Here is an 18,544-nt window from a genome sequence, read left to right as displayed (position 1 = left end):
ACGTTAAACCAAAGGTCCCGGGTTCGATACCCGGCTCCGGAACAATTTTTCCCTCGAAATTATTCAAATCAACTTTACAGGGAGTTATACCTGAAATCTTGATTTGCATAATACACGTCACTGTTCGTTAACAGAAAACCACAATTTAAGTCACACAGAGTTAGTGTGCACTCGAAGTTGGTTGCTTGACGGTTGTCAGCCCACTTTGAGGTCTGTGGATATAGAGGGGAAAAATTGGATCGGTGTCGGTTAGAGTTCCCGGGTAGCTCAGTGGTAGAGCGTTGGTACGTTAAACCAAAGGTCCCGGGTTCGATACCCGGCTCCGGAACAATTTTTCCCTCGAAATTATTCGAATATTGAGTTACTTAGATTCAGGCTATTTGGTTTGTTACTAGCATCGTTCCGAAATTCACTTCAAAAACTGCAAAAAATATAATAATATTACGTAAATAAAAGATAAATATATACATAAATCGTGTAGTTAAATCGACAATGGACCTCCATGACTAGATCGATACTCCGCACAGAAAGGAAAGCTTTCGTGTCGTTTCAATAGCTCAGACGCTAAGACTTCCGCGTGTTGTGTAGAAGAGAGCGAGTTCGATTCTTAGTCTACAACAACGAATTTTTTTGTCTAAATAACGTTGAAATAGCTAAGTAACGTTGAAATAGAGTTTTACAAAGTCCTCAGATTAAGTGTTAATGATCACAGACAATACAAAATTACAAGTTATAATATTATAAACGTTAATCTAATGAATGCATTTATATACACACATATACAATGTAAATGCATATATATTAAAAACTAACAATTAAAATGAAACTAAAAAATATTCCTAAGCCACACAGACAAACTTTTACAAAGGTTTAGAGTCCTTAGGCTATGTCATTTGTTGAGTAATTATTACAATATTTTATTAGTAGCTTTCCCAAATATGTAATAAATGCACTCGCACGAAACAATTTTTGTTAAAAGTGTGGCTTTGGATTATTTTATTCTCACCCCTTCAGTTGATTTTAACTATTTTATCTACGTGTTTGCAATAGTGTTTAATTTAATGTGCTTTCAACTTTATTCATATTATGATTGAATGAAAAAGGACTGTTGCAGTTATTGACTGATTACATATGTTAATACTAATTATTAAATGCATCTGTTAAGTAACTAATTGCAGTATCTTTTGCAAAATCTTGAATGTTTAAGTTGTCAATAATATTTCTGTACTATATACTATAAGACGTTAAAAGAATTTTCAATAGATTTGGGATCCTTTACTTTATAATCACTGGTTTTAATGAAAAAATATTTTCTTTCTTAGGATATCTACAAGTTCAACTTTAATAATATTCCGAATAGCTTTAATTGCATTATCTGAATTTTATACTTTTCTATTCAAATGTATTCTATTTCCCTCTTTCATAATTGAAAAAGAGAAGGATAGCCACCTATGCTCACCGACGCCATCGAAATCGAGACGAATTGTGGGATCAAGTTGTTGACACCTGGGAAGATCTCGCCGAGGATTAGAACTTATTCCACAATCTCGTGACATCCATGCCGGACTGACTTAGAGCTGTAATAGAAGCTGATGGCATGTGGACAAGATTTTAAATTAACAGATCTCTTTTTGTTTCGTATGATTTTTGTTTGAGGAAGAATACTTTTAACTTCAAAGTAAGATTTATTTATTTTTTTACGAGGTTCAGCCCACTTGTAAGACCCAGAAATTAGGCATAAATTATTCATATTTTTCGACAAATTAGATAGTAGAGGAACTCTGAAGAAATTAATTACACCTCAATAAAAAAAGTTTTGCCTGGGATCGAACACGAGACATTTCGGTTAAGCAGTGGAACCGACACGCTACTATATGAGCTACCGAGACAAGACAGTGACAGCAGCAGTCTAGAATGTAGATCCCATAGCAGGCATTTGCCATTCGGTACAGAGAAGCAATGATATTTTGTGACCCGAGCTATGTTGTGAAATCGTGGCCTTAAATGGTTGTTTTCTTCGTGATCCTTATTCTGGTCCTTGTCCTTGTAACAATTCTTGTTGTATTGTCATGAAACTTATCGTTACGTCGATATCGAGTGAACCGCGCTATAGAACTTTAACTTCCGACGACCAAGAGTCGTCTCATTCCTTTTAAGGGTAACTGTACGTTATTTATTATACTTTTAATCAAAGCTGCATGTTGAAATTGTAATTAACTATTTCAATACCCAAATAATTTCCATTCCCTTTCTTTTTGGCGAAAATTTAAATGAAATCTCTAGTTTTATTATTCGTCTGCACTGTCACTTTTCATCTTAACCTCGTTGATGTGAACAGTCGATCATGTCTTTCTTCAGTATCCAGGAGAAGTTGGTTAGCTTATGCGCATGCGCGTCTCGCGTACTCTTCCGTACATGCCTCAATCCGATGACTACTTCTGACCGTTCCGAACCCGTGTCAAACGTTTGTTGGAAATCCCGACTGCAGTACATGTGGGCAAGGGGGCAGGGCAGAGTTGCGCCCCACGGTCAGATAAAATGCAGTAGATAAAAAAGGATCCCTGTTTTGTGGGCATAGTTGCGCCCCGTTCCCATCAGGTAGAGAAAAGGTCATGGCATAGTTGCGCCCCGATGAAATAGGCAGAGAAAAAGACACTACGGAAAATCGAGCCTCGTAATCAACCAACCTTATTGATTTCTTATGCGATTTAATATTCATTATCGATACCGTTAAAATGAACACCATGAAATTGGCAGTATTTTATTAACTTTTTTCTACTGTTTATGCAGTGATTATCGATAGCTTTCCGTTAAAATGAACACCATGAAGTTGGCAGTACTTTATTAACTGTTTTTCTACTGTTTATGCAGTGATTATCAATAGTCTACCGTTAAAATGAACACCATATAGTTGGCAGTACTTTATTAACTGTTTTTCTACTGTTTATGCAATGATTATCAATAGCCTACCGTTAAAATGAACACCATGAAGTTGGCAGTACTTTATTAACTGACATATTAAAATGAGTGAGGCGTTGGAATATGGGGACTTAGCAGTCTTTGAAATTTTATTAATGATTTTCACACCGTCTGTGGCGTATAGTGAGGTTAATTTAAAATGAATGTTAAGTTTAGTGAAAAGGGTAAAGAGTTAATAATTCACAATGGTTCTAAGTTTCAATTTTCGAAACCCTGTACCGTAGGGTTAAGATATCGATGTACAAACAAAAAATACAGTTCATTCATTGTGTGTGATCGATAAAAAAAGTGTTATTTTAAATAGAAAAATTGATCATATGCTAGGCCTACCTGATTTCAATGCAGCTATCACTGTAATATTTTAAGTAATTTATTTATGTTGTGACAATCACTTTCGTGTGTACTATGTCCATCTGGGCGCAATTATGCCATATCCATTCTGCTACCTGATTTCTTCGGGGCGCAACTATGCCATGTCCCTTCTGCTACCTGATTTTCTGGGGCGAAATTATGCCGTGCCTAGGCCTCCCAATTGACCGCGGGGCGTAACTATGCCATACCGGTACATGTTTCCGGTTCAGAACTGGTTTTTCTGTACTGCGCATGCTCACGATAGTTACGGAAGGTTCCTGACTGTTGTTGGAACGAACCTATTATTCAGTGGCGGCTCGTGCCTTTCTTGGATGGGTGTTCACAAAAAAAAATATTGGTAATGAACACACTGATATAGGCTATTCTCGTATAGGTGAGTCACACGTCAAAGATAAACGAGTTCTAATATGCATGTACCAAATCTACGCATGTAAAACCAAAATTAAAACCATTAAACAAGAGTAGAGTAAAATTAATTCATAGGACTCACCTTCACTGCTGTTGTTGAAGATCTAGATTTATTTGTAGAGAAACTCCATGCGCCTAGTTTTGAGAGATGCAAATTTATCAGTAACTCTAATGTTGTTAACAAGTTTTTTTTCCACTGCCAACATAGCCAATGTACTTAATTGCTCTTATGTCATTGTGCTACGGAGGAATATTTTAATCCTCTCTTAATTTAACACCCTCACAACTTTACACACGTGTGTTACTTACTTTGCTGAACAAAAGACAACAGAATCAGCCCCCGTGCGTATCGGTATTTTGAAAATAAACATTAAAGAGAGAAAACGAGGAAAGAGGGAGAAAGGAACAGGATGCCAGACACAAGGGAGCATCTCTCTTTCTCTGTCACTAGCACGTTCAGACCTGTGCGAGCCAGAGCTATTGTAACCATTGTACCAAACCAGAAAATATTCTCGCCTGAGGCTATTCCACCCTGCTACGGAAAAATTGTGCGAACTGCTGTCAATCTGTCCAATAGAGATTTAAAGACACACGAACGGGACATTCTCTCGAGACGAAATATGTAGGAACGTCATTACACATTGGAAAGTAATAGATGTAATAATATTAATACAGTAATATGTACGATTATTGTTGGTTTTTAAGGTGTTTACGTGCTCCTGTGCTCATATAGAGGAACCGCCACTGCTATTATTGTACAAGATACAATAATGGAGGAAAATAATGTTGAATATTTCCAAAAGTTTACTTGCTGTAAGCTGTACCTAACCTCTTAAGTACATCGTGGATTGCTTATGTGCACAAAATATCTTAGAAATAAGACGCGGAAGTTGTGTAAAGTGTACCGGTGTAACGAAAAAGTATGTGCAGTTTCTGGTTACTCTTCACTTTTATTTTCGTCTCAGAAGGCCATAACATCCTCCGTGCGTGGAGGTATGCTAATTTTAAGGGACTGACTTGAGTTACTTCTTGTAGCTGAATTTAATTTGTATAAGATTACTGAGAATGGTTTCACAAGGACCTTGACTTTTTACCGCGTGTTTACGATAAATGAAATTATATAGGTACGTGGACTGGTGAAATTAGTTGCGTGGTGTTCAAATGAGAAATGAACAGACCTTTCAACTTGCTTCGATATTTTCTGAAGTACGGGAGATCCACGCTACGGAGACGATGATGCGAGAATTGTAAACTTTCTTTTATAGCCGGTGATCTAGTGATTACGGTACTTGCCTCTGGGTATGCGGGTAACATACGCGAAGGCGATGAATTGTTAGGCGAAGGTGCGGCTTTTTTCGAATGAGGAAGTAAAAGCTTTGTCTGCAGACGGTAGATTTGCTGCATGCGAAGTAATTATATCTTTGCCAAAGAATGGAGTGCAAAGAAGGTAACATTTGAATCGGGAATTGCAGAAACAGCACTTGTCACGAAAACTAAATTTTTCAGTAGACACAAAAAACGGTATTACTGGTAGTAGACCACATCATTGATTATATTTCTGGCTTCTTCAGACAGAAGCCTAATAGATGTGTCGTTTTATATCAAATTTATTGGAATCCATTGAACTTTTAATGAAATAAATCAATATATATTAGCTTGACATGTGCTGTTTCTGCAAGGAATCAAAATTATACTACGTTTATTTGTCAAATTAGGGATATCTGTCGTCTATTTGCAAAAGGAGACATGTCCAGAATAACAAAGTGTTGAAAAATCGCAAAAATTGTAACTATTAATTTAATTTAATTTCTTCCTGTAACCACTACAGGTTGCCATCGACAAAGAGTACTATGAAACAATAGAGTAAATGCCTTGAGGCTTAGTGATGCATTGTTGTTAGAGTGAAAAATAACTATTTGAATTATATTGAAACACATGATATTAAACGAAGCAACGTCAAGGAGATGCGAATTAGTCATGGTCCATATGTATGATGCATGAAAATAGCTATTGAGCCTTTGAGTTCTGCAATTGTTAGATCTCTTAAAATATTTTTATGCAGGCCAAAAGATTTACAGCAGTCGACATGTTAAAATTAAAATGTTCATTTATTTTTTTCTAATTAGATCACTATGGATACATACATTCAGGATCCATGAGCATTTTAATTTTTAAGTCTGTTACGTTTTTTTTAGCGATTTTCCAACACTTTGTCATTTTGGACGTGTCCCCTTTTGCAAATCGACGACAGATATAATATATGCATAGGCCTACTGTGTACTAATACATAAGTTCAGCATATAAATGAACTTATTTTTCCACAATAAGCCACTGAAGAATATTATTGTAAAATTCTTGATATTCATGTGGTATGTAATGCATTAGTTTGCGTATATCGTCAAGCTTCTCTCTTTGAATTGGCACGATTTTGTCTGGATATGTCAGTGAAGAAGGTAAATATGGTGTTCTCCTTTGTACTTACATGCAAACATTCTCATGGGGGCAGATAAAAAATTAATATTTTTTCTTCCATCATTTTAATAATAGCAAAAGAAGTTCTTACACGAATTTTGGCCACTGGAGCACAATTACGAAGGCCGTAAAAAATAAGTTTCTCTGGGGCCGTTTAGAGAAAGAGAACAAAATTTCATGGAAAGTTTTATTGGAACAGATATAGCAATTGTTGAGTTATTTTTCAACCTATTCCCCATCAGAATTGAGACATTTTTCATTCAGTGGGATCAATTTTGTATCCTTGTATCGTAGATGTCTGCCGTCTGGAATCGGAACCAATGTGTCGGCACATGTCTTTGACATGAATTGTTTCTGCGCGCTTCCAGGATTTCACAGGTCTCCAAATTTGAGACGGCTATACTGACATATGTGGTTTCTGCATGGAGTGATAGCCTATATCAACAGTCCATGAAACTCGAAAAAAACTCATTTCGCCACAAATAGTGACATGTGCTGTTTCTGCAATCCCTGATTCATTTATGTCCATGAACGTCATCATTCCATAATGAACTCTTTGTGAAATTATCTTTTTTCGATGAAGTAGACATTTCACAGAACATTTCTAAATACACCAAAACAATGGGAATAATTAACAACATTATGAAACCTTCCCTAGTGCAAAGGCATACTAGAATTCGCCTATACAAGACTTTGGCGAGATCTGTACTTTGTTACGGCAGTGAGACATGGACATTGATGAAGAAATACGAAAGCAGAATAACGGCTAATGAAATGAAATTTATGAGATATACAGCGGGATATACGAAATGGGATCACAAACCCAATGAAGATGTAATGGAAGAATTACAACTAGAACCTGTAATTAATCACGTAAAACATTATCAGAACAACTGGATAAATCATCTGCATCGCAAGCATAGAGATAGAATCCCAAAAGTCATGCTCCACTATCGTCCAAACGGGAAGAGATCTCTCGGTCGTCCAAAGAAGCGCTGGATTGAAAATTCAACTGTGAGATCGTAACAGGTCATTTGGCCTAATACTTGAAGGGAAGAAGAAGAAGAAGAAGAAGAAGAAGAAGAAGACTCTTTGTGAAAGATATCAAAGATTTGACCATAATAGCGATTGTGGAAGTGATTTTAAACAGTTGTAACGTGTTATTAAAAATTTTAATTGTTCATTTCCTTCTTTGTTTAGCGATACCGAAGATGGATAGATTAAAAATGGATATCAATTGAACGGAAATGACTCGACGAGAGCCAATATCTTATTTGCCCTCTGCCCGCATTGCGAATTAATCAACATTTTTTTCTTTAAGACCTTATCAGTTGCATAGATTATGTCTTATTGATGCGATGGTGTGATTTAACGAAAGCGAAACTACTTGAAAGAAATCAATATTAGGCCTACATATCCTGTCAATAACCTCGCAAGAGCAAAGCAAAAAAAGTTAATTAGATAACATAAGCCCATAAAGGAAAGAAAGACAAGGACAAGAGGAAGACAATGAGAACAATACTTTACAATAATACATATCTAAAACCAGGTAGAACTAACGAAAAAGTCACTATAGATTGACAAATCGAACTGAAACCCTGACCGAGTTACTACGTGAGCGCTGGCTGTCTTGGGGAGGAGCAAGTGAGAAAGCACGGGGGGAAGGGATAGAGCACTATGCACTATGTACTTGCAGGTCCACTCACAGTTTGTCAAACCTGCTAACAAAAGCATTAAAAGGTTGACTAGTTGCCTGCAATAATGGAACCTTCCTAGCCGACAGTCGAGGCAAAAATGAAGAATCCGTTATTGTGGTAATACTGGAGAGTGGTTCTTCTATTGGTCGCGATGCCCACACACACCCTCTCAGATATTTACGTGGTGATTGGTGACTGAATGACGAGGAGCGAGGGAGAGAGATTCCAGAAGTTGGTGTGTTTACGGGGTTTCACTTGAAGTTGTCAAGCTATAATTTGGTAGCATTGGGACTGGCGGGTGTGTCGTACTAGTGTACAAACTTAACGGTGCATTCTGCTTTGAAAATTCAAGCGCATTAGATTGAAAACTACATATTTCCAACAACTTTCCCGTCTTTCCATTTTCGCTATCTGCACCAATAACGGAGTTTGTATATGTCGCGTGACTTTTGAATCACTCTGTATATATATAAGCACAAAATGTTCTACTGAATGAGGAAAGGATTAAAAGAGAAGTTGCAAATATCATATTCTAGGATGTAGATATCCATGTCAATTAGTCTACTGCGAAATGTCCATTGCAAAAATGTCCATCATCATTAATGTCCATTGTCAAAAATGTCCTCAGTCATCAAATGTCCAATATAAAATCTGCAGTGCTTGGGAAAAGTGACATAAGTCAGTTTCCACAAACCTTTTTTGATCATTTATTGACAACTTACACTGGTTTATGTCGATTTGATTTTTTTCTGTATGAATTATTGTAATGGGAGGAATACCTACGTATTTTTTTCCAAGCGAACAGATGTTCCGTAAGTTGTCAATAAATTATCAAAAAAGGTTTGTGGAAACTGACTTGTGTCACTTTTCCCGAGCACTACAGAAATATGCCCACGTCATTAAATGATTAGTATCTTAAATGTCCATTAAATGGCCAGTATCTTAAATGTCCATAGATATTAAATACCCTGTATCAAAAATATCCAAAGATATTAAATGGTCATTATCAAAAATGGATTTATCAAATATGAAGAGTCCACTGCAAGAATGATGGATGTCATTTTTTTGTCGAAAATGAACCAAGACTGTCAATGCATAGCTTAAGACATATAGAATGTACATAGAGAGTTATATGACATTAACACTGATAGTCATTGTCCAGTAATGATCGGAAAATCACAGTTAAGCTTTGAGCGCTAAGCATTTCAAAATTTCAATTGCTTCTCCTGCAAAATGTATTCTAAATCACATTCAACATTCTTGCAGTGGACTCTTCATATATCATGGAAGTCCAAAACAGTATTAATAATTAACAATGAAATGTAAGCTAAATTTACAGTGTACTGTAACAAATTTTAGTTTCTAATTTTGTGTTGCACTGGTGTCATCATGCAGTTTCATATGAAATGAAAATTCCCACAAATATTGTTTCACATAAATAATTTGTTGTCCTTACATTGATTGCAGTGCTGTCATGGAGGCCATGCCGGGCCTACATCGTATGGGAACCTACAATTGTTTTAATTAATCGTATAAAATTTTGTCTGTACGACATATGGGTGCCTAAGTTTGTACGCGGAGATCTGTACAGATCTTAGATCATCTCTTGCTGTTGCTAATGTATTTTGTTTTATGTTCATAAACAAAACTTGTCCACCTCTGCAGCACTGGAATTCAGAATTATATAAAATAATGGTTGAAAAACAAGAAGTGCTGCAAATACACACTCCGAGATTCATCGAGACAAGTGTGCATCTACAGTGGGGCTACATAGTGTATTCTTTAAATCAGACTTGTTGTACAATTAAAATGTAAAAGAAAACAATTTCTTTAATATTAAAAAAATCATTAAATGACAGTCGGAGAGATAGAGAGAGGAGAGTAAAATATATTTCAAGGGAGAAAACAAGGAGTGGGGTGTATGGCCAAGAAAAAAATTACCATGACAGCACTGATTGATTATATGTGTACAATCCATTCAATTCTTCGTTGATTTCTAATATACGATTAATTATTGTAATAATTTGTATTGTACTTCTTGGTTACGGGGTGCCTTATTCTGTGTTACCATTTTGCATTTGCATTCGACATTCTCTGTCTCATTCTGTTCTTGCATTATGTTTTCTATAAATCTCTAAATACTGGCATGATGTCAAAGAATCATTTTTTTTATTTAGAATGGAAACCTGCCATTACATCATTGTTTCTATGACCACCTTGCAACATTATTACATAATAATTCCATATAGGAGTGGGAATCTTGGCCGTGTATCTCTCCGAAAAGAATATTGAATGATCGTCTCTGTATATAGGCCTATCATATAGACCTATTGAACATTTTGACGTCTGGAGATTTCTGTATATTGGACATTTTGATTTCTGGACATTTCTATATATTGGATATTTTTACTAGTGGGCATTTCTGTATATTGGACATTTTGAGTAGTGGACATTTTGACGAATGGACATTTCTATATAATGGACATTTTGACTAGTGGACATATCTATATATTGGACATTTTGACTAGTGAATAATTCTATATATTGGACATTTTGACTAGTGGACATTTGTGTATATTGGACATTTTGAATAGTGGACATTTCTGTATATTGGACATTTTTTTATGTTCTAGTGATATTTAACTTATTTTATATTTTTGTTTTCATATTTTCCGATAATGGTATATCTCTAATGTGATAAGTTGTATTGTATTGTATTCATTGTATGCTTTGTACTGCACTATTTTATTACTACTATTAGTATTATTATTACTATTAGGCCTGTTATTATTATTGTTATTATTATTATTGTTATTATCATTATTATTATTACTATTATTATCAATAATTGTCTTATTTTTTTATACTTTGTATGCCTCATTTATTTTTGACCTGCTGTTCACATTTTATTATGTTTTTTTCTTTTTTTTTTCTTTCTTTCTTTCTTTCTTTCTTTCTCTATGTTATATATTATGTCTGATTTCTTCTTACTTGTTGTTTACATTTTATTATTATCTTATTCAGTTTTGTGTGTAAAATTGTAGTGTACTTTGTAAATTTGTAGTGTTTTTGTAATGCAATTTTTACTCTTGGTTGAGTGTTGGAGAAGGCCGTATGGCCTTAACTCTGCCAGGTTAAATAAATTATTATTATTATTATTATTATTATTATTTTGATTAATGGACACTTCTAATTATTGGACATTTTGACTAGTGGACATTTCTATATATTGGTCATTTTTACGAATGGACATTTCTATATATTGGACATTTTGACTAGTGGACATATCTATATATTGGACATTTTGACTAGTGAATAATTCTATATATTGGACATTTTGACTAGTGAACAATTCTATTTATATATATATATATATATATATATATATATATATATTGGATATTTTGACTAGTAGACATTTTTATACATTGGATATTTTGACTAGTGGATATTTCTATATATTGGACATTTTGACTAGTGGACATTTCTATATATTGGACATTTTGACTAGTGAACAATTCTATATATTGGACATTTTGACTAGTGGACATTTCTATATATTGGACATTTTGACTAGTGGATATTTCTGTATATTGGACATTTTTACTAGTGGACATTTCTATATATATTGGACATTTTGACTAGTGGACATTTCTATATATTGGACATTTTGACTAGTGGAAAATTCTATATATTGGACATTTTTACTAGTGGACATTTCTATATATATTGGACATTTTGACTAGTGGACATTTCTATATATATTGGACATTTTGACTAGTGGACATTTCTATATATTGGACATTTTGGCTAGTGGACAATTCTATATATTGGACATTTTTACTAGTGGACATTTCTATATATATTGGACATTTTGACTAGTGGACATTTCTATATATTGGACATTTTTACTAGTGGACATTTCTATATATATTGGACATTTTGACTAGTGGACATTTATATATATTGGACATTTTGACTAGTGAACAATTCTATATATTGGACATTTTTGCTAGTGGACATTTCTATATATATATATATATATATATATATATATATATATATATATATATATATATATATTGGATATTTTGACTAGTAGACATTTCTATAAATCGGAAATTTTGACTAGTGGACATTTCTACATATTGGACATTTTGACTAGTGGACATTTCTATATATTGCACATTTTGACTAGTAGACATTTCTATATATTGGACCTTTTGACTAGTGAACAATTCTATATATTGGACATTTTGACTAGTGGACATTTCTATATAATGGACATTTTGACTAGTGGACATTTCTACATCTTGGACATCTTGACTAATGGGCATTTTTACATAACTTATTGTACGTTTTGTCTAGTGGACATTTCTATATATTGGACATTTTGACTAGTGGACATATCTATATAGTGGACATTTTGGCTAGTGGAAATATCCTCATATTGGATATTTTGACTAGCGACATTTCTATATATTGGACATTTTGGATAGTGGACATTTCTATATATTGGACATTTTGACTAGTGGACATTTTTACATATTGAACATCTCTATATATTGGACATTTTGACTAGTGGCCTTATTTGATTGGACGTTTTAGGTGTGGACATTTTTCTAGTAGACTTTCTGTGTATTGGACATTGTGCTGTGGGCGTGTTGACCTGGAATGATGGCATTAAGTTACAAGAAAGAAACGCAATAGAGAACATAGCCCATAAAAGGATAAGACTAAGAACAGAAAGTAAAAGGAAAGAAAGTAAGAGGAAACAAACAACGTTCCTAAACAGGCCGATTCTTAGTTTTTGGTTTGTCGGTGTCAAAATGTATTGAACCTCGCGTCCACCGGATACAGAAGACGGAAGAGTGGAGAAACTGATAAGAATCGGAGGTGCACGTCAGGAAGAATGCAGCTGGGGGAGGCCGCTTCCCACGTAGCGGTGACTGCCGCGAGTGCGCGATGGACGTGCGCTTCCACAGCGCGCGACTGATGGACGCTGACAGGTAGTCTTCTGTGTCCATCAAGAGTGGCGGTCGGCACGTCTCCACTCCGCTTCCGCTCTTCTCGATAACAAATAAAAACAATGTGTTAACTGTGACAGTGTACAACTCCGTGGTGTGTTAAAGCTACAGCTTTCTTTTCATGAGCCTCTCAATAGACTGTGTGGAATATTGTTCCTAAGTGGGGTTAACATTTTTTTTCTCTCTTCGTGATGGTGTTTATTTCAGTTCACTCAACTTTCGCAGCGTTGTATAACGTGTTGATCGGTAATCGGTTGTTGATCTTGTTTATAGCGTCATCGAAGTGGCTATAGAAATGATCTCACAATAAACGACTGTCGCTGTAGGAAAAAATAAATACGTAGGCGTAAATAAAATTTAAAAAAAAAAGTACGTTCACAATATTACGTATTTTGTACACTACTACAATTTAATTTATAATTTTATATAGTCTTACAGTCTTAAAATACTTAATCCGCTTTGATAACGTAAAGTGAAACATAACAACATTGAAACGAGTGTTGTAATGACAAACTTTACGGCACTGAGTGTCGTAAAATGATCTTCATCACACTGAGTAAAGTAAACATTTAATTTGTTATACACATTAATGGTAACATTTTCACAATTCACTTTTCCGTTAAAAAAATAACAATTGTGTGTACTTATTTGATGTACATGTTTTTCTTTAATGAGATCGTACACCGTAGCATAAAATAATGAGTCCATAGAGACTTTGATTTCTTCTTTTCACTTTTCATTGAAATATATGCCACTATAACCTTTTCAAAAATATTCTCTACTTTTTTTTTCTTATACCACTGTTCAAACTACTCATATTCCTCTTCACACCTCTGTCGCGAATTTGTTGGACAATGATAAGTGTTTCTCGTACAAGTCTCTCTACATGAATCGATCAGCTATAAAAGCAAATGTATATAGCCGGCCATAAAAATTTTATGTTCAGAAAATATTCAATTTTACAATATTTTTTTATCAAAGCGAATAAAACTTTGTAAGCCTACGATACACATGTCGTAATTTCATATTACAGTACTCGACTGGTTATCAAACTCGTATTGTAAAATGAAACGTTACGGCATTAGTAACGTAAACTATTATATTATTCTTGTTTTTTTTTTTTTTTTAATTTTGATTCACTTTGGGCTAAAGCAAGGAGATGCACTTTCAACTTTACTTTTTAACTTCGCTCTAGAATATGCCATTAGGAAAGTTCAGGATAACACAGAGGGTTTGGAATTGAACGGGTTACATCAGCTTCTTGTCTATGCGGATGACGTGAATATGTTAGGAGAAAATTCACAAACGATTAGGGAAAACACTTGAATTTTACTTGAAGCAAGTAAAGCGATACGTTTGGAAGTAAATTCCGAAAAGACAAAATATATGATTATGTCTCGTGACCGGAATATTGTACGAAATGGAAACATAAAAATTGGATATTTATCTTTCGAAGAGGTTGAAAAATTCAAATATCAGTAACAAATAAAAATGGCACTCGGGAGGAAATTAAACGCAGAATAAATATGGGAAATGCCTGTTATTATTCGGTTGAGAAGCTTTTGTCATCTAGTCTGCTGTCAAAAAATCTGAAAGTTAGAATTTATAAAACAGTTATATTTCCGGTTGTTCTGTATGGTTGTGAGACTTGGACTCTCACTTTGAGAGAGGAACAGAGATTAAGGGTGTTTGAGAATAAGGTGCTAAGGAAAATATTTGGGGGGGGTAAGAGGGATGAAGTTACAGGAGAATGGAGAAAGTTACAAAGCACAACTGCACGCATTGTATTCTTCACCTGACATAATTAGGAACATTAAATCCAGACGTTTGAGATGGTCAGAGCATGTAGCACGTATGGGCGAATCCAGAAATGCATGTAGAGTGTTAGTTGGGAGACCAGAGGGAAAAAGACCTTTTGGGAGGACGAGACGTAGATGGGAGGGTAATATTAAAATGGATTTGATTGAGGTGGGATATGATGATAGAGACTGGATTAATCTTGCTCAGGATAGGGACCGATGGCGGGCTTATGTGAGGGTGGCAATGAACCTGCGGGTTCCTTAAAAGTCATTTGTAAGTAAGTGAGAATAAAAATACTTCACTGAATTGTAGAAAATAGTGAATTAATGAGTAACATACTATAATGTATAATGATGAAAATACGCCTAAAAATAAAGTACTGATAATGAAGGACGTGGGTTGAAGAAATCTGTAATTCTTTTTCGTTTATATTTTGCAAAATAATTAATATGTAAATCATCTCAGTTCTTCTGTAGCTGAAACAAATTCATGGAACATATCAGTTTTCTGTTTATCATTCTCGATATGTTTTATAACATTATCTCATGTTTCACACTTGAAACTTTTCTTTTCATTGCACCTTTGTCCATTGTACTGTATATAACACCTGTTTGCAAACTAATTGTCTGAAGTTACAGTCTGAATGAATATCTGGATTATAGTACAGTGCACAACGTGGCCTGCTATTGTTTGTAAAGAGTTGTTGGCAAGACAGACGAGAGTATTTGGGCCACTTCAGATTCCACCCTTTTCCCTTATAAGTCAAGGTCTTGGCCCTTAAAATTTTCTGTCATAGTAGCTGAAAACTATATTGACCACTATGGCATTACCGGCTAACTGCGAATTTCTTTCAACGACAGTCTCTTTTTAACTTACATACATAGAACATGGATTTTCAATAATTTGAAACTGTTACTTAACATCGTTATAAACGGGTCATTATAAAAATAATGAATCACATTTTAATACAGATAAAAGCTGTACTTATTAATTACTGTTGCTGTAACCGGGGTCGCTATAACCAAGTTCAACTCTATTTTTATTCCAGTGACCTCGCGAATTTTATATTTCATTCCTGTTACAATGTTAGGTTTTGTCATTTATCGCTTGAAAATTTGTACATACCTACAACTTTACCTTCCCTGAATGATGTAAACAGAAATGAGCTTTATTTTCTATGGCTGTTCATAACTGACATTTCCCTAGTCCGCGCTACGAGCGTGCTAAACTAGCCCCGGCTATCGACTGGTTACTTGTACAGGATTCATATCATATCATATCATATCATATCGCTAACACTGGTTTATGAATACGAAAAACGTTAGTTCACTGATCACCCACCGGAAGTCCGCGCTTAGAATGTCTATGAATACGGCCCTTAAAAACTAACTTTTAGGCACCTAAAGTAGGCTCTGAATTTATAAAAATAGACACTAAAAACATAGAGTTACGCACCTAAAAATACAATTTCAAGCAGCTAAAAATAATATTTTATCCAGCTAAAAATATAATTTCTATCCACACAAACTATAGTAACTATAAAAATGCAATTAATTAGTCAGTATTAAGCACTATGGTATACAGTGACAAAAACAGTAAAAGAATACTGCTGTTAGAAACTTTATTTTTGTTAAGTCTTAAATTTTAATGAATTCATCGGCCTCATTGCTCTAAGACTGCAAATATATAAGTGCTCTTATTATAATTTAATTAATTAATTTACCAATGAATTTACAATTGAAGGGTTCAGAGCCATAGTGGGCCAAGCGCCATTTATTAAAAACGGAGAAAGCAAGGGTTAAAGTTAAGTGAATACCATAGTTCAATGAAGATTGATATATCATTTAATTTTAATGTGTATACTTTATATTACTTGCTATATGTTTCCATTGAATTATGGCAGTAACTTCATTTTAACCCTTGTTTTCTACGGTTTTAGTAAATGGCGCCCACTATGGTTCTGAACCCTTCGATTAACACATTATTCCTAATTGCCATTATAATCCATAACAACGTTTTTCTCTTATTTTCTATTTTGAAACCTTGCCTTTTCTTAGACAGAACCATTTTATAGGCGAAAAAAATTCTTCCCAATGATACCGAAGTAATAGATGCATATTTAAATCTAGCAATATTTGCCATGCTGATTTCTTTAGGGAGAATTATATCCTCCCGATTCATCACATTCCTACTGTCTGGTCAAGTGCTCAAGAAAATCAGACACCTTCCAGGAATTTCTTAATTTTTGCAACCAAATTATTACAGGATATTTGATCCAAACCCATCCCATGACTTTATCTTTCACTGCTACACGAAAATTAAAAAATATACTCTTAACAAATAGAAATAGGGATTTTAGCCTCTAAAACCTTAAACATAGATCTCATAAAATCGCTTTCAAACGTTCATATTCTATATAAATTGTGAAGATATTTAACTATTTTTAGTTTATTCCTACAGAAAAAATAAGCATTTAACCTAAAATCCGAGATCTATTCATAACTATACCCTAGAGATGAACAAGAAGCAGGAATGTAGAGCTCTTGTGCTTTCTTAACCTCGGCACTAGGAGGAGGTGTTTTATTATACAGGGTGATTCATGAGGATTTACCGCCACTTACGGAGCTTATTTCCGAAGACATTCTGAGCAAAAAATGTCATATAAACATGTGTCCTAATCTCAATATTTTCAGAGTTACGCTAATTTGAAGTTGTTTGTAAAATACCTTTTTTTCTTTATTTTTAAGGGTAAAAGAATATTATAAATAAAGGATGAACTATCCAGAAGTATCATTTCTTTAATTGCCTAGTGTTCTGAAGCTAAAAATATGTTGTTAATTGCTTTGTACATTTTGTGTTTCAATTTTTAACTAAAAATGATATCATTCTTACGCACTTATCACAAAAATTGTTACAAATCATACGACTTTAGGAACCTGATTCTTCACAGTTTAATATTATTTTTTAATTTTATTTATTTATTTGTTATTGACCATAACAGGCAAAGCCCAATTACAATATTCAAGAATTGCAAACTAATTTATAAAACATAAACAAGGAAAAGAAAACATACTCTTATTAAAAACTGAAACAAAATAGAAAAAAGAGAAAGAAAAAAAGAGAAATTGAAATAAGGTGTGAAAGTAGCTTCAAATTAACTAACAACAATATTCTGTAAAATATGATAACAAATAATTCTGTATCCAGAGAAATTCATATTTAAAATATCAACATTCGGATGAGGATGTAATTTATGTATAACTGTAACATTTGGAAAACTGGGTTGTGGGATTCAATATTTGCCCTTGGTATGTAAAATAAATTTCGAAATTTTGTATTAAGCTTAGGTGCCTATAATGTTATATAATAAAATAAACCAACACAGTCCAACTTATTGTTAATGATTTTATACAGTTTTGAAGAATTTACAAGAGTGACGTGATTTGTAACAATTATTGTAATAAATGCATAAGAAAAATATAATGTTGTAGTCAAAATCGAAAAAAATTCTGTACGAAGCAACTATAGAATTAACAACATATTTTCAGCTTCAGAACACTAGGCAATTGAAGAAATGATACTTCTGAATAGTTGATTCTTTATTTGTAATATTCTTTTACGCTTAAAGTTAAAGATTAACAAACAACTTCAAATTAATGTAACTCTGAAAATATTGAGATTAGGACACATGTTTATATGACTGTTTTGCTCGGAATATCTTTGGACAATGGCTTCGTAAGTGATGGTAAATCCTCGTGAATCACCTACAAAAGATCGCAATTACACAAA

The 18,544-nt window shown here is 34.0% G+C and overlaps 1 protein-coding gene across 9 annotated transcripts in view; it reads left to right on the top strand.

The window, feature by feature from the left end:
• The window catches only part of cyc (basic helix-loop-helix ARNT-like protein cyc), a 542,159-nt gene that overhangs the window by 388,149 nt on the left and 135,466 nt on the right, over nt 1-18,544 (top strand). For 2 of the 9 annotated variants that reach the window (XM_069828073.1, XM_069828067.1), the window contains exon 1: nt 12,973-13,049. The exons of the other annotated variants lie outside the window; for them this stretch is intronic. The gene's annotated coding sequence lies outside the window, so the exon portion shown is untranslated. Of the gene's footprint in view, nt 1-12,972; nt 13,050-18,544 lie in introns of those variants that run through there. 9 annotated transcript variants of the gene reach the window in all.

Source organism: Periplaneta americana, chromosome 6 (assembly GCF_040183065.1).
Source record: "Periplaneta americana isolate PAMFEO1 chromosome 6, P.americana_PAMFEO1_priV1, whole genome shotgun sequence".
In the NCBI taxonomy this organism is placed as follows: Eukaryota; Metazoa; Arthropoda; class Insecta; order Blattodea; family Blattidae; genus Periplaneta; species Periplaneta americana.
The sequence above is the reverse complement of the archived record's forward strand: the minus strand, read 5'-3'. Positions and strand labels throughout refer to the sequence as shown.